General features: G+C 43.5%; 1 protein-coding gene across 1 annotated transcript in view; it reads left to right on the top strand.

The window, feature by feature from the left end:
• DAPK1 (death associated protein kinase 1) overlaps nt 1-21,837 on the top strand; it is a 568,454-nt gene that overhangs the window by 347,945 nt on the left and 198,672 nt on the right. The window lies entirely within an intron of this gene.

Genomic DNA, 21,837 nt, shown 5'->3' with positions numbered 1-21,837 from the left:
CTATCGTGGAAGAGAAGCCAGGTGGAGGTTATTTATGCATCTAGAGGTTTTTAATACTCAAATCAGGGTTCTTAATGGCATTGGGGTACATTTCTAAGAATACGTTTGCAGGCTTAAAGAATACTGCATCTAGCATGGAATTTAGTGGAAGCTCAAGAGAATTAAAAAAAAAAAAAAACACAGGTCCGTTCTCTCTGTTCCATATATAGTGGTCTGGTATTGTAGGCCAATGGGATTTTGGTCTCCAGGACTCTTCTGACTAATGTTGGGACTATATTGCCCCCTGAGACAGTTTGTGTCCCCAATAACGAAGTAGAAGAGAAATTTGCGTAATGCCCATAACATGACAGGAAATATGCATTGAAACACAAAATGCAAGTACAGCATTGTTGTAATCTAGTTAGGAATGTTGCTCACCAGAATTTAACGATGTCATAGAATGTTGGGGAGAGGGTTGGACATTAGTTCAGGAGCTGAGCTGCAGGCTGGACCGTTGATGCTGGATTTAGATAACTACTAAATAAACCACTAGAATAATCTATCAATGTGGTGAGGAACTTATTATTACAGCATTTTGTGCTGTTTTTTAGTGCTAAATTCATCCTCGTGCATTTTGAATAAGAGGACGTATTTTGCTTTAAAAAAAATCAATAAAATAGCACAAAGTTGCATTTGACGTGAACAACAGTGACTCCATTCTTTCCGTTTGCATTGTTCTTGTGCTCCCACAATAGGATTTTAACCTGAATGAATTCTCAATTATGTGACGTGGCGTGATGACGTGTTCTTGGGCATTTCAGATAACAAAAGCGGTGTGAGATTATACCGGTACCAACAAAATGTCGCCTGAGCCTAATAACTTTTTTCTAATTGCAAAAAATGTGTCTTTGATGAAATTAAAATGTGTCACTGACTGAATCTGCCTGTGCTGCCTGGTTTGCTTTGAACTACCTTGAACACATTTACCTGCTTTTAATTTCCTTTTAATATCGGGATCTCGGTCCACTCTCGGTCCACTGACCAAGGGTTGCCTGGCCCTTTTAGACCGCTTGTGTCTTAATTTTACTTTATTTTTCTGAATGCTTGTTTCCTCCTTGTATCTCCTCTTTCCTGGATTGCCTAGCCTCATTTATTGTTTATTTTATCTTTATTATTTTAACTCTTTTATTTCACCAGTTGTATTCTTTCTGTGGCCCTTTTGCTGCCCAGGTCTGCCCACCCTGCCCTTTTGGGCAAGCCAGCTGTTGGTGCCTGCTCCCCTATCTCCCACTCTCTGGAGCTCTGTCTAACCCCCTCTGGGGGCCTTAAACAGCAACTGCAGCGTGGAAGCTCACAATAAGGGCACTTCTGATATACCAAAGGTGCACTTAGGGCAAGCCTGTCTGCACCCAGACTTTGCCTAGTGCCAGAACCCATGGCCCCCAAGCTCACCAACAAGGTATGCCGCCTTATCTACCCCTAGCCTTTCCACATAGGCTCACACCTCAGCTGCACCAAGACCCACCCTCCCAAACTAGAGGGCACATTCAGTTGCGCAGGTGCAAATTGTCTTGCTGCCGGACCCCCAGCACCCATCCCACCCTTACAACTGGCTGGCCTGGGCAACCCACACACAGTCATGCCTCATATGCCTCTGTATCAATATTCATTCCCTTCCTAAACATCAGGTCGAGTTGTGTGACCTCTTAGACTGCCACTTCGCGGACATACTCCTCCTCACGGAGACTGGGTTCAACAACTCCACCAATATGGATTTCGCCACTGTGAGACCCTCTGGATGCAAAATCTCCAGACAAGATAGATACTATAAACCTGGCAGCGAAGTCACTGTTATTTACAAACACAATTTCACTCTCTTCATCCTCGACATCTGTTCATAGGATTAGTGACTACCATCATTTTTAAACTCGCCACTGAGAAGGACCACCACTTCTCCAGCACCCTCATTTATAGCCAGCCCGTCCGGAGCAAAAAGGCTTCAGTTCCAAACTTGCAGATGTACTGCCACTTTTCGCCCTTTAATACTTGAACCTGATCGCCCTAGGGGATTTTAATTTCCATCTAGACATGCCCATAGACCATAATTCACACATACTTCTTGATGACATGCCGTTTTGGGCCTCCAGCAAGCTAGTCACTGGCACCTAGCACTCAGCAGAACATACCCCTCGACCCAATCTTTTCTAACATCCCTGACCTCTCTTTTCTCCCCAGTTGTCCAGTGACCTGGTCGGATCCCTTCTTAATCACCTTTAGTATTCTGCTTTCACTCCCAGTTCCTGAGGTTGACCTGGGATAACAAGCCGTCACCTCCAGATCATTGAAGCTTATCTTTTCTGTCAAACTCGGCAAAGTTCTCACCACCTACCCCATTCCCTTCGTCAAACAACTTGTCTGTGGTTAATTCCCTCAACAACTTGATCTCCCACTCACTTAATTTTAGCCCCTCTCTTTCAAAACATTGTCTGCCTCTCCCAAACTTACTTCTTCAATCTCTGATTGCAGCTATCCATGACATCCACTCCATCCTAGATCAGGGAGCTTCAGCAGCCCTGACCCATCTCGATCTGTCTGTGGGTTTCGATAGTTTCCCATGTCGTCCATCTTAACTGACTCCATGATAGCAGCATCTGTCTGGATGGCCTTAGCTTCTTCTGATGGATATTTATGACTGCAACTTTAGAATATTCCCAGGCACCAGACTGGATTTAGAAGATTTAAACAGCATTGCTCCCAAGCAATGGTAGGTGGCGCCGTGTGGCTCTGCAGCATCAACTTCATCCCGCCAGAAAAGTTAGTGTAGCTGCATATAATCTGTGTACTCACTCCAAACTTCTTCCTTGACAGTTGATAAGGTTTTACTTGCAAATTTTGATTTTGTTTTCCAGTGTGCAAGTAATCTATGTCCCTTCCTGATTATACAGTAGGTAAGCCTTTTAGGGACGGTTGCAGACTAATGTCTGGCAGATCCCCAAGAGGTGAGCCTCTGGTGTTTGGGTTCACGGCCCAACTCCAAGTCCTGTGAGGAGTGTGCCCCTGACTCCGAGGGTGACCTTGGAACGCAAAATCTGTACGTCATTGAACACAAAAGGAAGTCTTGGATGTCCTCCTCCCACTTCAAAGTCAAGGGTGCGGACTTGTTCCCACTCTCTGGGCCATTCCTATGACAGGTCCATGTGCTTGTGGTTGAAGCAGAAGCACAAGGAGGCCAAGCAGGGTTGGTCCAGTTCGCCTACTCTCAGCCTGAGAAGTCGCAAGGACATCAGGATGTCTTACAGTCTCACTCCCAGTCTCTCTGTGGAGCTGATTCCGCACCTGATCACAATGCAACTCTGCGTTTCCAGGTTCATCAGCGATGTTTCAACACAGTGAGGCCTTTTGAGACACCCTGCTGCAAATCTGGCACTCATCTAGATCCCTCTGGTGCGCCTTCAGACCCCAAGAATTAGTGGAGGCCTCCTGTCTGGTTACTATCCGTGAGTCCTCCCTCCGCGCCAGCTGTGCCTATTGAACCAACCAAACACTATAGGTATGCAGTTCCTAACAGGGCAAGGGGAGTAAGGTCAGCTAAGTGGGGGAATGTCCTCACTTAATAGTGGGAGGAAAGGGGAATTCCTCCTTTTGGAATAAGGGCCCTCACACACCCAGCCATCTGGGTGTCATGCCTTATCATAGGGCTTGCTCCTCGTCAGGTCAGTGCTGCAATACCTGACGGGCTCCCTATGAGGGGCTCTTTGGCAGAGATCTTTTATTCCATGCCATTTGGTGCCGTGGATGTGAGGGGCCCAAGGGTGTAGATGTGTGGAGTGAGGGTCAATGGACCGTGTAGGGATAAAACAGGCGATGGAAGTCGAGACAAAACAATTTTAATGAATATGGCTTCCAACCTGGTTAAAAAAATATAGCAGTGGCGCACTCCTGATATGATGCGTCAGGATCCCGCGCTCTACTTTGTGGTCAACCTGTTTCTTGCCTTAATGTCATAAGATCTGGCAGCAATTCATCAGGACCTGAAAGCAGTCTATCTACACTAATGTGATCCTCTAGTCAATTAACCATGATAGACCACAAGAAGCACCTTAAATGTGGTACCTGTAAGTATGATGGCCAACACAAGGTAGGTTGGTGACTCACGTCATCGACTCCCGGTTAGACACCTGGTAATGCCAGTGTCGTGTCTCCAACCGCGAGGTCGTGAGTGGACCTACCCATACACTGCCAGGGACAGGAGGTGCAGCCTGAGAAGTTGCATGGACATCAGGATGTCTTACCGTCTCACTCCCAGTCTCTGTTTGTGGAACTGATTCCGCACCTGATCACAATGCACCCTGCATTTCCAGGTTCATCGGCGATGTTGCAACACAGTGAGGCCTTTTGAGACACCCTGTTCTAAATTCGGCACTCATCCACATCCCTCTGGTGCGCCTTCAGAGTCCAAGGATTAGCGGAGGCCTCCTGTCTGGTTACTATCAGCGAGCTTTCCCTCAGCGCCACCTGTGCCTATTGAACCAACCTCTGGTACTGCTCAGATACCGCAGCCAACTTCCAGTCGAGCACGAAAATCCATGCCAGACCCCCTACCTATTGTCCAGTGGCAGCTTGTGATCTTTGAAAGTGGTGGGAAGTAATACTAGCCAGGAGTTCACCCCATTTTAAAAACAATTTGCCTTGAGAATTCCCCATATGTTAAGAATGACTTTCATTGTGCTAATGCCAGAATTAGATAAAGTATTCAAGTGCTAGAATCTTGCCATTGATACTGCCCATATACCATGGTTGTCTCGTATGTTGAAAATTACCTTCAGTATTTCAGAGCCAGCATTTTGTCGTGGTTTGCTTCCCCCAATCCACTCCATCGCTGTGTCTGCACCATGCTTCAGTCCCCTCAGCACCCGTCGACCCACCCCACCCTCCCTATCATTAGGAGCCTAGAACTGAGAGGTCTGACCTGCACATTGGCAGTGGTCATGAAAAATTATATTTGTGTTTTCATGAATACAGTTCAGTTCAATAATCAGCAGTTGTGGCAAGAAGCAGCAAGTGTGCGCCTCACAGGAGTCCCAGCCACAACCATAAACCCCTGAAGAAGATCTGCAACTGCAGTTCTATCTGGCACTGAAGAAATTCATCTCTGCCCCATCGAAGTGATGCCCCAAAGCTGTATCAACGCACCCTCGCCAAGTTCAGTCTCATTCAGACTGCACTCCCACAGACGTTTGGATCTGACTATGTTCAGAGTCAACCAGCCTTTGTTGATGACAGTGGAGATGACGGGAATTATTTCCTCCAACTGTGCAACGACAATCTGTACATGAACTGACTGGAGGCCAGTGGGTTGGACACTTTCCCAGACACTGAATTGTGGTCTTCCCTTCAGCCATCAACAGAAGTGAGTGCCTCCTTTGCTTTGGTGATGAGGCTGGCAGTCACGGTATTGAACTTAAGCTACCAAGTCATAACTATATGTTTTGGTAGAGTTTCTGCAACCCGGACAGATCTCCTCTGAGCTTCTTCTATCGGCCAGTGAATCCATGATGCATACCCGAATGGCCACCTGCTCTAAGCTTTGTCTGTGCCTTCCAGTGAAAGCAGGTTGCTAGGCACCACAGACCAGTGCTGTCTGACCCAGACTTCTTCACACAGCACATTATGCCAGACAGTTTGGTGATTGTCTTCAACCAGCAGGGTGAATCCTAATCCCTTTCTTACTACTCCCCCATGCCGTAGATCAAAATGAACAGAAACGTTCAAGAAATGAGGATGTTTTCTTCAGCCGGTCTAGCCTGCCAGTTTTTCAAAGCCAGCTGTTTGCTCGGGAGATATTCCCATGCTTTATGTGACATGGTTGGTGTGATCTTGCCGGCAATCATCCAAAGAATTTCGAGCCAACATGGCTCAAGCTATTAAGGGTGGTAAGAATGCGGCCAAATGCATAATCCATTTAGGACTGCTTGGGCAGGGCAGTTGACGCTGGCGTGATAATTTGGCATCCTGCTTGGATGAGAACCATGGGCTTCTCTGGGGATGTGCAAGCCTCTTTGATGGACACGCCATTTGATGGATCTGTATGCAAAGAAAGTCCATTCTGTGTTGGAATGCATAAAGGAAAGTGGGCCACTGCACATTCCTTAGGCTTTTGTACCCCTGTGAGACATTAGCCTGAACACTTTTGCCCCTTTCGATGCTACTCCAGGGAGTTGGCATATAGGCAATGCTAAGGCCCTCTGCCCTCGCAAAAGGCACTCCAGCCCTCTTGGGTGGGGATCAAGCCAATGTCCAAGATCACAGGGGGCAGAACACGCTCCAGGCGTCTGCCCTTCTGGCATCATCCTCCAAGCTGGCAAAAGCCCACTCTGTAGAAACAGGATCCAACATTTTTTCCAGAGATGGCAAACTATAACATCCGAAAGAGGAGTCCTACAGATTGCTATGTCCTGCTATTCCTTTTTGACAGGCCCCATTTTCCACCTACTTCATGTCATTTTTCAGAGTAGGACCTATCCATCTTGCTTCAAGAAGTGCAAGATGAGAAAAGACCACAATAGGGGTGCAATTAGATGGCTGGGTGCAGCCTAAGAAATAAAAGTGGAACTCTGACTACACTGACAAATGTTGTCCAAAATTATCTAGATGCCACTAAATCGACACTTGAAAGTCCAAAAAGAGTTAGTGAAGTATTGTATATCCAGACAAAATGAGACAACAGGGCCTGAGGGCCTCAGCAATGAAAGGAAGGAAGGAGGACCTGCAACAGGTAATGGCAGAAGAGGGCAAAAACCTTAATTCCCTTTGACAAGATGATGTTCAAAGCTGAGCGTAATGGATCCGGAGGAGAAAGCGGAGTGATCTGAAGACCACCTCCACCACTGAGGCAGGCAAACTGAAAGAGGTGATCTACTCAATTACTAATACTTCAGGAGAAGTGTAAAGGTTTAGAAAACTACATTCAAAGCAACAATGTCCGAATCGGAAAATGTTTCAGAGAAGACGGAAGACACCTGGATTATGGAATAATTGTGGTATTGCGGGTATTACTGTGGAATGTGCGGCGGTGTTAATTCCACCAGTGTTTATGTATGCTTAGTGGAATGTTGATGACACAGCTGGAGTTAGGACTCTGGTGAAGCTGGAGCTATGGTTAGAGCCGGTTATATGGAGTAAACTTTTACCAACAATAATACCGCTGTCTGTCCAAATTCTAAATCTGAAAGGAGACGATGTAAATATAGAGAAAGTACACAAAGTGGGCCCTGGTAATAAATGACAATTATAGACCTAGGGTCATTATGGCTAATGTATCATCATTCTGACAAAGATCAGCTGATTAAGGAAGAACATTTTAGGGGACTGCTAGACTTCTACAGGGACAAGACAGTATTCCATAAAACTTGGCCTGACCAGTTGTGGAAAGGCTAACACAAAGACAACTCTGCTACTGATGGACATATGCCTTTGGCATCAAATTTCAAGTGAATGGGGAGAGCCAACATATCAAAATGGTAAATGGACGGGAGGCCTGCCATACATGAAGAGTACAGACTGGCAAAAGGATAAAATGAAGGGAGAGAGCTCGGAGCTATCACAAAACCATCACACTGAACAATGTAAACAAAAACACAGGCAGTTGAGATGTGGACATTCTAGAAATCGAAGAAAGGTTGGAACAGAGCTAAAAATCTCCTTCGGACAACATCCAATTAAGTTGTAATACACCAGACATGGTTGACTGCCTGGACGTCAAGAAGAAAAGGCTCATATTGACCCACAGGTGGTGAAATAAAGTTGGTCCATTAATCATACGGTATTCTCTTTCTTGAGGGTAAAGACATATCGAAAGACTAAAAAAGTCAGATGAGCCCAAGGAATGGCATCGACTACGAATGTCAGCTGCAAAATGGGGCGAGTTTATTTGTTGTTTAGCACTGGCAAATGCCATTGTCACTTTGGCTAAATTATTGTGGTTGAAGACAGATTTTATGGGGGTGCTGGATGGGGTGCTGCCTGCAGGATGTAATGGGGAATATACAAGGGACACAGCTAGAAGGAACTCAGACCCCCAATAAGAATGGGTTCCCCTTTAAACATGATGGGCTTGACTTCCCCTACACAGAGATCACCGATAAACAAAATAGAAGTGATTGGAGCAGATCTAGTCTTCTGCAAGAGATTCAGCTTACAAATGGATAGTCAACTTTCATTTGAGGATTGGGGAAAGAAGGCTCTCTTGTCAGACTACTATACAGTGCCATCTTCAAAGCGGGATAAATTCCAGACACAGCTGGACTCTTTTTTTGGATAATCTGCAACTCTCAATGATATTAGTTGAGAAGAGAGAGTCATTGATAGACCCTATTGGAGAGGAATAGGTGAAATTGTCATAAGAGGACTGAAGTCCCACATATCCCCAACAGACATACCAGGGAGGTTTACAAACTATTGATCAATCACCTAATTCCGATTCTCAAATAGCTAATTTGGTTCATAGCAAGCAAGGGGGAGGTCTCAAGCACCATACATGAGGTAGATGCAATAAACCTTCCAAAACAGGAGGGTTATGCACCTCTGCTCAACCCAAGGGCTGACGGCCTCACTGAATATTGATAACAAACTTTACATGAAAATCGCGGCTACTAGATTGTCCCTTATCCTTCTTGGCCTAAAACATACAGAGAAATCTGATTTTTATTAAGGGAAGCAAACCTTTGACAGCATAACGACAATGGCCCACTTTATTGAGAAAGCTTAAAAAAGAATCTGGCTCTGTTCGCATTGGATGCTGAAAATGCATTTGAAAGGGTTTTAAAAAAGGCAAGGCTGTGGTTTGGAATAACAAGGGACTGGGTCCTTGTGTTCATGCCCCCCTACGAGAACCTGAGAGCCACAATTATGATCAATGACATTTTTTTTCAGCCAAAACACAGATTCAAACATGAATAAGTCAGGGGTGTGCATCGTCTAACCTGCTGTTCGCGAGGGCTATTCAACCTCTGGCGGTAGGAATCTGGCTGGAAGAGGCAACTAAGGGTTTAGACTTCAAAGGAACCCAACATAAGGTTTCCTCTGTTCGGAAATGGTGTCCCCTTTACTTGACGGGCCCAGAAGTTACAATTTGTCTGCAGATGCATCTTATTAGAAGCTCTCAATCCAAACTATTTCTCATTCAGACGGGAAAATAAGGAAAACCCTGGAACAGGTGATACTTTTATGATGGTCATGCAGTCCATAAAATACCTCTGGATTCAACTTACTGCAATAGTCCTGGGCCTTTTTTAAAAAAAAAAAAAAAAAAAAAAGACTGATTTGCTTTAGGTAACAGCCAAAAGACATTGCAAAATTTTGACTGGCGAGGGAAACCATCACAAGTGTATGACCAAATTCTGAGAATGCACAACTCAAACGAGGGTTGAGATTCCCAGATATCAGAACAGATTACATACAGGGCGCCACAGCTTAGGTTTGTCAGAGAGTGGTCACCAAGGTACTTGAGCAGCCGCGGGGTGCACACAAACATGGCAATAACTGATAGATTCCAGTGCAATGTACTATGACAAGAATCCCTGAGACCACAAAGACTGTATTAAATCCAGAACACAAGCACGGTGCTGGGACTATGGGGCACAGTTACAATAACACACAATCTGACGTCATTTTTGCCCCCTTTCATGCCCATCCATGATAACCAAGAGTTAACCACGTTGGTGTAGGCAAGGCCTATAAAGCGTAGCAAGAAAGATAAGTTATATAAGCTGATCTCCATGTCAGTGGTAAAATAAGACCCTTTAAAGTCGGGTTGAAAGCATTTAGCTTATCTGAGGGTAACACTACGGATATCAACAGCTAAAAAACTGGGTGACTCACACCCCCAACAATAGTGACCACTAAACAATTGACATAATTTGAGAAGTTGGTGGTGACAATGGAATGCTTTAAAGGAGTGGTATCTAAGTTGAAGAAACTCCTAGAGACTTCCTGGGCTCATTAAATGGGCAGCCGGAGGCATCCAAGTGAGCGTGTGGGACAGCCTCTGGAAAAATATAACCAGCTTCAACAAATCAGTCCAACATAGGGAATCTTCCTATACAGTAAAGAAGCATTGGTGTCTGGTCCGCAGATAAATTGAGCAAAATGAAGGAGTCTGTGATTAGTGCGGCAACAGTGAGTATCCCCTAAATACCTGGTCTGAATATCGGATATAATCACTTTCCTGAAAAGAGATAGTAGGCTTCCAAATCCCAGAAGACCCCAAAGTAGCGATACTGGGGATTAAACCTGGAACATTGGAATAGATGGGGAAAAGAGAACAGTCACTAATCTTTCAGTGGCTGGTAGCTTCTAGAATGGTGATTGCACGCATGTCTTGCAATGGCAGGCATGTTCACGCCGAAAACGCCTGATGAAGAGGAATGTTCCACCAAACCATTCTCCTGCAGGTGTCTCACAAGACTTTTTAATATGAAATACGCATCCCCAAGATACCTTCAATTCACATTTCTCAGAGAAAGCTTAATTTTGGGAAATGTAATGAAATTTGGCAAGTAAATATTACTTGAACTCGCTCGGCCCCTGGAAAGAAAATGCATTTAGCATTTGAGAGACATCTGTTGTTTCATAGATAGGGTTTTGTTCTGCGAAAGTAAATTGTGGCAAAGAGGCCCCTGGGAAAGCAGACGATAGACAAAAGATTTCATGAAATCACCGCGTATGCCAAAAACTGCCAAGCATATCAAAGATAAAAGACTCCTGAATCTAAAAATAACACCCTGCGATAAGTGAGCTACTGTTCATTTGATTGTGAAATACGAACCACAGCACGCGCAGCACAGAAGTAACCGAGAAAGAGGCCGGGCGACTGGTGGGAGGGAAATTGATGTGTAATATCGCGCTGCTGAAAGCTTGATTGCTGGATTTTCCTAATTGTTGTCTGCCTGGTGGCGTTTCAATAGCATGGCGGAGTTGTTTAAGAACCCTTATTTACATTCAGCTGCTCTTAAGTACATGTGCTCGGTCTACGACTTGTGTGCGAGGTTGCTAGAGAAATTGAGTTAATGTACATACACATGAGGCGCCAGACACATCTTAAATATTTGCTTGAAATTAAATTTAGAGATAAGGGTCTCGGGAAACGTTTGAATACAGTGTTATCCATGTAATTATAGATTTGCCATATTTACCACATAATCCTTAACCAGCAGCATAATTTCCACATTTGAATCAAAACTTGTTTTTTGCTCATAGGTTAAAAACTAGCTAAAATAGTGCTCATTTGAGTCCTAAACAGCTAGCAAGGTTTGCAAAAAGTGAAATAGTCAGACATTCGTGAAAAATTTAATTGTATTTTGTGAGAAAGTGCCATCTTTCTTGCATGGTATGCCCCCACTTTTTGCTGAATTGCTGAATGTACTTTGAATGAGTGTACCCTGGACTCCTGCCAATCAGGTGCCCAGGGCCTATGTTCCTTCCCTAAAAACCTCAATCCCAAATTGGCAAACCCAGGCCACATGTCGGCCCCTGGTAAATTGTACCTTAGGTACCCAGGGCCTTGTGACCAGGGAAGGCCTCTAAGGGCTGCAGCACTCATTGTGCCACCCTTAGAGGCCCTGTACCCTAACACACACACACGCACACACACTGCCCTTGCAGGCTGAGTGTCTGGGTACAAGACAAAACAACCAGTCAACATGGCACACATCCCTGTGTGCCATGCCCACCAACTACCTACCCTGGCATACATCAGCCACCCCTCTAGCTGGGTGCTCTATGCCAGTGGTGTGGGCACAGGAGCATGAGCCCTGTGCCCCTACAGTACCCAGGTCCATTCCTGGGCACTTTAAGTGCAGTGCTGCCATTCAAGAGTACATGGTACTGAGAGGTCGTCAAACACGAACTCCCCAGCACCATAATGGCAACACTGAAGACTGAGAAGTTTGGTATCAAACTTCTCAGCACATTAAAACCGCACTGATGCCAGTGTGGGATTTAATGTACAAAGCACCACAGAGGGCATCTTAGAGATGCCCCCTGAAACCTAACCTACAATCCACATCTGGTCTGGGAGGCTGCCTAGGCTGCCACACAACAGACATGTTGCTGGACCCCTGGGTGGGAGAGCCCCCGCTCTCCTGGGCCTGCAACAATGCACATCCTGGGCGAGGTGCTAGGTCTCCTCACCCAGGATGGACAGGGGGAAGCTACAAAGGCATGCCGCCTCTGTGAGCTTCCCCAGGCCACTTGCTGTACCCAGCAAACTGGCCCCCACCGGTTCTCACCCCCACTCTGGCGGGAAGACTGGCCGGAAACCCCAAATAAGGACAGGGGATGTGCCAGCCTGCCAACCCCACCCCTCAGGTGGGGAGGCGAGGTGAAGCACATCTCCGGGCACTCGCCATCTTGGAGATGGGAGGCCCTGCCCAATCAGGACTAGGCTACTGCCCCCCTCCCACAGGAGAGTGGCAGGATAGGGGGTGTACCCACCCCTGGGCAGGGACCCATTGGTCCCTGCCCTTTACCTACCTGTAACGCCCCCTAAATCTAGTATTTAGGGGCACCCTGAACCTTCCTTCCTTAGATTCCAGATTCTGAAAAGCAAAGAAGAGCTAGAAGAAAGAAGACCTGCCGTGCAGTTAGTAAGAAGAGGAAGACACCAACTGCTTTGGCCCCAGCCCTACCGGCTCGAACCTGCTCCTGCTACATCCCGGCACCTCTTGTGGCCAGCAACCTCACAAACCCCGGAGGACCTCGCTACCTTTTGACTCTAAGCACCTGGGACTCCCATGAGCAGTGGCTCTGCTCAAAACCAGCTTCTAACCCTTGGCATCATCCCAAAACCGTGAACCCTGCACACTCTGCACCCGCCAAGCCTGGCCTGTGCCGAAGTGAACAAAGACCCCGAGGACGTCCCCCCGGCGACTGTGACCCCGAATCCGGCATCCAAGGACTCACCTCAACGCTCCTGACGACACCTGCAGCCTCAGAACCAGGTACCCCCTCAACTGCGTGTAAGATTTCCCGACACCAAAAGGCACCCCGGCGCCCTGCGGCCCCCTGTGCCCAACTCCTGGGTACCTACCTATCCTCCAACTACCCAATTTACCTCTCGAAGTGATGGTGGCACCTGAAGAACCTTTGTCCCCGAGCTTGCAGCCTTTGTTCATCCAGGAGCTTTCCCATTGAAATCCATTGAGCGCCCGAAGGCTCAAAAGCACCCTGCACCCAGCCGCCCGAGTGGCCCTGGCAGTGTAACCTCTACTCCCATCTACTTCCCCATTTGCCCAGAGCAAGTGACCAGGAGCTCAGCTCCCACAGCCGCGTGGCCTGCTAGTCAGCAGCCACCAACCAAGGGCCCCCTGCCTCCCATAGGATAACATTGGGCCTAACTCACTCTGCACCCGGCTGCCCCTGTGCCACTGAGGGTGTAACAACTGTACTTACCTGACCCTGGGTGACACCTGAGTCTGTGCCCAGAACCTTAACTCTGCCAGTCGAGTACTTACCCAAAAGCCGATAACCCAATTTTCCTCCATAGGGTAACATTGACTGGTTTCTTCTGAAATTTCTTCTAAGTGTGGAGTTTCTAAAACGTAAAATATTCACCTAAAATCAACCAAGTAACGAAAACGAAAATACTCACCTGCTATTAGGAGAGATCCCAATGCTGGATCTTGGTGCCCAGCATTGACCCTGAAAAATACTCACAACCGTACTTACCATTAACCCAATTTTCTTCCATAGGAAATCATTGACTGTTTTTCTGTGAAATTTCTTCAAAGTGTCGATTTTTGCAAACTACAAATATTCTTTAAAAATCGTACCAACTTTGAAAACGTAATTGCTTACCTGTTTTAGATTGAGGTCCCAGTACTGAGCCTAGGAGCCCAGTACTGGAACAAAAGTAACGAGAACATACCATATCTGTAACTTGAATTTTCTCCCATAGGTAATCATTGACTGTTTTTCTATGACATTTCTTCGAAGTGTCAACTTTTAAAATAGCAAAATATTGCCTAAAAATCACAACAGTAACTAAGTCGACTTTACTCACTTGTTTCCAAGAACTGTCCCAGGACTGAATCTAGGATCCAGTCCTGGAGTTAGAAAAGTAATCCTGAAAGTAATCTATTGTAAATAACTTAAAACTTCCATTGAGCTCAATGTACTATTGTGATTGAAATTGTGTTGCCTATTGCAACAACCTGTAACTACTAGCTACAAAAGTCAATTGCATATTGCTAAAGTATTTAACCAAAGCATCTCATTCTGAGAAAGTATATTTTAATACCTATTGTTGGTTCTAAAATAAAACAAACATATATTTTTTATATAAACCATTGGCCTAGAGTTCAGTTATTGAGTGTGTGAGACCATTTGCTGACTGAGTGTGTACAACAAATGCTTTACACTGTCCTCTGATACTGCCTTACTGCTCAACCAAGCTACCACTTTAGAGAGTAAGGTTATATCTAACTTTAGCCTCTGCCAAACCTCTGGGGACTGTTGGACTCTGTACACACTGTACCTATTTGGGAACAGTATATACAGAGCCACTTTCTCACATATTTATATAGTGCTTACTACCCCTGATGAGGCATTGAAGTGCTTTACGGCGAGTAGCACGCTACTCCAAAACCCAAGGTTAGTTGTTAATCCAGTGGTTAAATGTTGGTTATTGCGATTAGTCATGTGCTCTCAAGAAAAAAAATTGCATGTATGTACTCCTGTTACTTTGTGATAGATTATATTAATACCGGTTTGGTGTGATCGTTAGTAGGGACTCTGCGGTATCAGGTGATTGTTGGTGGGATAGGCTGGCGGAGATTAGATAATGTTCGATTACAGGAATAGGGATTTAAAGCAGGAGAAGTTGTGATCTATGAAATGAGGTGTCAGCCTTTTGTAGAATTACAATAGGAGAGATTAAGGCAGATAGGAGTGCTATACTCAGAAATAGAAAGCATGTGGAAGATAAGAGGTGAGAAGGTCACTGATGAAAGACAGGAGTGAAATCAAGCCGAAAATAATCAGGTCAGTCAAGTTCAGTTTTTTCATGCAGGGTTTAAAAAGAGACTGTTGCTTTGATGATACTAGAATCCTCACAGGGAAAGGTTTTTGTTTGCAACAGGAAGCAAAAATCCGACCTATTTAAATTGAACCCAGTGAAAAGAATGATTACCTTTTTCACAAAAAACTATTTTGCTATACATGTAAATTATTATTAGTGTTCTCAGAGCTGCAGTAATTTCAAGAGGGGACGTTGAGTTTTGACAAAACCCCAAAATGTTGAATCTCTTTATAAGGCTTCGCAATTTAACTTGAAAGTGACGCCTGGTGAACTAGGTACTTGTACATAATGCACGATGTTGTGCTGCGGGTCTCCTTCTTGTTAGTGTCCCTTCTCATCTCTCTTGGAGATGCATTGAATGTGGAAATGGCTGCTGCTGTCCCACGGTTGAGAGGGCCCAGTGTAGTGTTATCCCCACTCTGTTGGACAGTCCTAGATCAAAGACATGATGTACGCCTCCCAGTTGTGGACTGGGAGGCGTGGGTGCATGATGTGCCTCCCCAAGTTAGATACATGTGCATGGTTGGACGGCGACCATATTATTTCCTGTGTAAGGTAGCAAGGTATCATTTTATAACAGAGATCCTAGAATTTGCTCTACCTCTTACTGTATTCTAAATCTTTGTCGACTTCCAAGTGGCGTTTTTATTTGAGAGATGTGGAACACTGTATTATTTCTGCCTATATTTTGTAGAGCGCGTTTCATGACCACAGAATTTGACACAGAAAATGGGTGTGTTTGAAATGACGTACTGGAGAAGTTCGTACAGCAAGATTCAGCTTGTACCTTGAGATGAGGCATCAAGCCGATTTAAGCAATATTTGGTTATTCTGGTCATTAACCACTACTATCATTTTACTATCTTGGAAATAGTGTAGCTTGAATTGGCATCCATTTTTAATAGCTAGAACCTTCCTGGTATAGATTTCGTAGTTAAGGTCACTGGACATGTAGAAAGGTAGTTTGAGATGAAGGTTTCTTTCTTTATGCCATTTTGATTGCAATGTTTTTTTAAAGTATATATGTACTGAGAGCATCGGTTTGTATAACAGGCCTGACTCAAAACGTGGTCTTTTAGGGTGTTTAAGCCAAGAACATCTGCACTCATCTGGAAATATGGGACATTCTTTCTGATTATTTTTTTATGATGTCAGTTAATAATAAGGGTATGAAGTGACACTAAATGTTTCCAGTGTCTGTGAACCCATGCAGTTATTTTACTTTTCTCCAGTGGTCATATTCATCTTCACCATACCTTGCGTTGAGTCATTACCACCTCATTGGGAGACCATGTGACCCACATGCTTGACCTGATCCATTTTAAGATAGTCTTCGGGTATGTGGCACACCATCGAGGTTTACCAAGTCTGGTTGACACTGGCCTGATGTTCATCATGTTGCTCCAGGGGTCATGGGATTAAATTTGGATAATTTCCATGTAGATGATGAAAAATGTACCAGTCAGTTCACAAAATAAGTCATTCTGCAGATATTGGAACACTGTCATTTTGAAGGCTGTTTCCCCCTCAACAGCCTGCAGTTTGCCAGATTTAACACCCTTCTGATACCTAAATTGTCAAACACAGATGTTGTATCTTGTCTGCGAGTAGTTTGTCAAACACAGATGTTGTATCTGGTCTGTGAGTAAGTAGTTCAGGACTCCGAATAGTGTGGGGTACCGATTTTTGGTCATAGTGAGGTTCATGTCTCAATAATCGTATCACTGTCATAAGTACCTATTTTTGGGTCGAGCCTGGGCAGCGCATGCACTGCTGCGAGGCATGCAGTAGTGGAGTATGGCTTTGAATCCTCGCCCACTCTCCGCCCATATTATTATTTGGCTTGTGACATTGTCCTTCGTAAATGCTGGCTTCCGAGTCGTTAGTAGGGTTGTTAGTCCCTCCTTGGTACCGCCTTGTCTGCATTTGTTACCTCCCATAACGACTGGACCTTTTACTGGTGGTGTTACATGGTCTGCAATATAAGGTGGTAAGCACTATTTTCTTTACTGCTCTTACCCTATTTCATCCACGACATTGCAGCACGCCCCAGGCTTTGACTACTGTATTTAAATTATTATGCGGTCCGCTTTAACTATAATAGCCACGCTTATTCAATTATTTTACTTACGGCACGGTCTGCTTTCAGTTTAGCATCCGAGCTAATTTATTTATTTTACAGGCGGCCGCTTTCACATTAGCGGCCACGCTTATTAATTTTATTAATTAATACCGCGGCTGCTTTCACTTCAGTGGCTGCGTGGAACATTTCTAAATTATTTTAATTTTGCTTTGTGTGAAAGCGCACCATATGCGCTTTCACTTTAATATTGTCCATGCCCTTCTATTTAGATGCTTACTGTAACCTGAATACAGTGAGCAGCATCTAAAGAAAGGGGTGCGGCCAACATTAAAGTGCTTTTGCATTTGCGAGAGTTTGAGCTGTTGGCAAAAAAAATAACTGCTTTTTATATATGTGTTGGCTTTAAAACACATAAATAAAAGGCATTGTCATTTACAATGCCAATCGCTTAAACGCTCGCAAAAGCGAGACCTATTGCATTGAAATGCTTGTTTAACTAATGAAGAAGTGAGGGGATGCAACCAGTACGTGGCATGTCAGGTAAATTTTCCTGTAGTCAGTCCTCGAAGTAGGAACTAAACAACTGTTCTCATTTGGAGATCTGGAATAGAGCTTCTTGTGTGAGATAAAACTGCTTGGTGTCTGGCCAATAGATCCATTGTGAAATCAATGAGGTAGCAATACCTTCGTAGCTTGGAGCACATTGCTGTAGCAGTGCAGTATCTGGTGTGCTGCCCCAAATGCCTCGGTACTCTAAACATCAGTTGGAATTTGCACTATACGACAATTAGATCGCAACAGGATAAGGCACAATCTAGGCTCTTCGTAGTATGACTGGTAAGCCATGACATTTTTTGTTTTTCCTCATATTCTAATGCCACTCCCTCTACTAATTCCTTCTCCTTGGTTGTCCAGCTTCTAGCCCCTTTTCTCAATGCCAAATGGCAATATCAGGAGACCGCTTACGCGTGATCTCGTTTGCTCAGTTAAACTTACAACATTCTTGCTCAAGTTTTACCCAGTTATTTGGTCAGTCCATAGTCTCATCAGTTTTCTTATCCATTACCACACATTGAAACCAAACAAGAAACAAATCTAGTCCATATGGTCCAAAATGTCACTCCCACTATTAAAAACTATCTGTAACTACGCCTCAAACATCATCTGGTAATTTCTAATCAGTTTGCCCCTCAAAGAGGAGCTTGTTCTCATATGCAGAAACCCTGACCCTACTGTAATATTTCCTTACCCAAACCTATGACTAAATCATCCCATGCCAAACTTCTTTGGCTGCATTCATATGAAGCTTCCTCTAAGCAATTTGTCTTGAACAAGAAACTGCTCAATAACACCAAGGAAGATGTTTAGTCGGCAGTGCTTAAAATGCACAGAACTCTCAAAAAGCATTAGATATCTTACCATCCATACATTTACTTCTTCCTCTCAAGGGTTCTGTGAAGCCTTAATGAAGTTTTGTTTTGCAACAAAAGTATTCAGGCTACTGGAGAGAGTAACTTTCCCCCTCCATTTCTAGTATTTACTCTCAATGTTTGGCTTCTTTTTTTCCCATTTTCCTCAGCAGACTTTCATAACTGAAGCGACAAGCTCAAATCGAGATCCCCTGGTGACTCCAATAGGTTCACAATGGGTAAAATGGTGTAGCAGTTTTTGGTTCCCTGGGGAAATGATTTACGAAAAGAATAATTGTAAAGAACTCCTGTTAAAAAATACAGTGTTTCCTTGAATTTCAAAATAGGGATCATTGGTTAAAGCAAACTGGAACATGCAACGGAGTGAGATGCGCAATGCACAGCTGAAGACCTTGCACTAGTCCTATGCAGCCGAAACGAATCACTGTCATAAATTAAAGACATGAATTGTAAAATAGAAATGGCACACACACAACAGTGTGAAAATTGTTTCCCACTTAAATAAAGCAGATAAAAATTGAATCAAATGTTCTTCGATCATTGTATCACTCACATGATACACACTTGGCAGTAGAAAGTGTGTTTTGATGTCCTACTCAAAAATTTCATACGGCCCATTAATGAGCGCGGAGGTCTTGTAAAGCGTGTATTTGTTACAGCAATTAAGTATTCATGAACCTTTTAAATTCACGGAAAACCCCTACTTGAGTTTGTCGGATGCAATAGCACTCCACTAAATTGCCATTAAAACGTTTAAAATCTTATTTTAAACTGTTTATCTAGTGACAATGTTATGATTCACAAATCCTTAATTGGTAGCTATTGAATACACTGCTCCTTGCTTCATTTATGAGACCACCAACTGCTTCTTTGGTCAAAGAAATGGGGAAATGGAACTGTGCAACCTTTGTAAGGTAATAAACACCCAATTGTACTTAATTGGTATTCACATAACTTCCTAGTAGTTTTTCACACCTCCATTTTCCCAATAGAGAAATAAAGTCAAACCAAGTTTAATGTGCTCATCCGCCTTTCCATCACACTTACGTCTGCAGATTGTCAACCCTGTGCCCAGCCTCAAGAACAAGCATAAAGCAGCAGTAAAGCGAATTGAATTACATGTCTACTCCCAAAGATCTATGTGAATATCCAAAATCAAAATTCTCCTAAAATTTTTGGAGGAAAGCTGCAATGAGTAGGTTTCTAGCTTTTAGAAATATTTGTGAATTGACTTGCTAGATTGTCTGTGTGCGTGATCATAGAACCTAGGCGGCACGGATATGATTCAAACACACATTGTACAAGATGTGTGAAAAAAGTTACATACCCTTCAAGTGTGTAGAAACTCATCTTAGCTATAGATTTAGGCATATATTAGTCTAGGGAAACAGGTAATATGTAAAATCGCATCTGCTCCTACACAATGTGCTGCAAAAAATGCCGTCATTAGAAAATGTGAAGGACATATACTGTGAACAATTCCTATGCCGTTTTTGCTTCAATATGCCTTCCTCAATAAGAAGCGTTAGCACAGAGTGATAAAAATCTATGATGCCATTAGTGATATGTTAGATGTGATGTAACATCAGGGTATGGATTGTACCTTATGGGGGGAGAAGGTTTTGTTATGCCATCTTGGCCCCCTATAAGAAAATGTCTTACTTTAATCCCTCGAACTTACCAATTCCCTCGTAACTTGTTAAACAGACGTACAAAAATGACACACATGGATTGATCATACTTTTCCTCAATTTTCTGTCTATTTGGGGCTATGAAATAAGTTGTGCGAGGTCATAAAATTACATTTTTTGTCGCTCTGCTTGGTCATAGAAGTAATATGACAGTATTGCAATCGGACTGCAGGGCTTTGCCATCTAAATTAGTTATCCTATTTGTTATGCCCAGGTCTTTTTACACGCAAGGCCTCTGTTGGGTCCACAAAGTCACCTTTCAAACAAATTTGGGAAGATGTACATTAGAATTAAAATTCATAACACGTTGCAAATTAGGATATATGAATAAAAAGCAATTATTGGAAGACAATTATTCAGGACTCCCTACAATAATGAATCCCCTGTGACTGTCTTAAACTAAACTTAATGTGGGCAGAATAAGAAGTCCAAAGGTAAGTTACAAGTGTAAGGGATTTTTGAAAATGGTATATTAGAAGGTTTTTTGGTTTTCTTGTCGAGGCATGTTGGATTTAGTGATTCCTATAATTCTAGGTGTCTTACACAACAATACGTTGAAAACTATAAAGCACATATCTGATTTCAGAAGCATGAAAATGTATTGAACTGTTTAATTCTTGTGATGTGTTTTAAAACCCATTTTAACATTATATAAAATTTTAGTATTGTGCAAGCCCCCAGTAATAACAGCGAAGCAGTTTTGGATTATACCAAAAGTAAAGAAAAATTGACTCTCCATCTAGAGTTCATAGATATGTTATAAAACAATTACCCTGCAAATTCCCACCATCTTACATCTGACTTTCTATGGACCATTGTGTTTCTGTAGTTCCTCTTTTCATACCTTTCGTAGCATTTCTTTCCATACGTTAGAAAGTATGCCAATGAAGCATATGGAATGCTTAGTAACGGGCATGATGACCACAATCTTTGCAGCCCATGTGAAATCGTGCAGCTTGGTCAAGTGTCATAGTTTTGTGTATAAAAAAAAAAATCTTTCCACAGGCATGCTAGTTTCCTTTTGTGCTAGCATCAGACCGCAGTAATACCTGAGTAGTTAAGTAGAATAATCCATATGAAAAAAGTCTTCAGTTTCTTAATGTCTTTGACCCATACTGATCAGTCTGTAAAAAACTATCCATATAAATTGTATTAAACTTGTGATCAATCTAAAAGTTTCACGCAGTCTCACACCAATTGATCAGTGAGAAGATAATAGGAATCCCAAGATATAATTTTCCTATGCAAGTTTCTATCGGGGCGCAAGCCGTCACTAATATTAATATATAGGACATATAAGCAACAAACATGGCAACAAATCATTGCCTACACACAGCGTTTTATTTTATATAAATTTGCCAGAAAGTGGGGTAAACCGTTCATAAAGGTGAAAGTTCTCAGATTTCTACAGCTCATGCAATTTGAAATCTAAACTCTGAATCTGATTTTGCTAAATTGTCATTATATGAGATCCACAAGCCTCCTATTGTTTAAATAATTTCTCTGAATCCTTTGAAGAGCAATGTCGATACACTCTATCCCCAGGGAGACCTGGAGGGATTTCTAGCGGGTTAGAAA

This window comes from Triturus cristatus, chromosome 2_1 (genome assembly GCF_964204655.1).
Source record: "Triturus cristatus chromosome 2_1, aTriCri1.1, whole genome shotgun sequence".
Lineage (NCBI taxonomy): Eukaryota > Metazoa > Chordata > Amphibia > Caudata > Salamandridae > Triturus > Triturus cristatus.
Note: the sequence above shows the minus strand (reverse complement) of the source record. Positions and strands in the feature narration are given on the sequence as shown.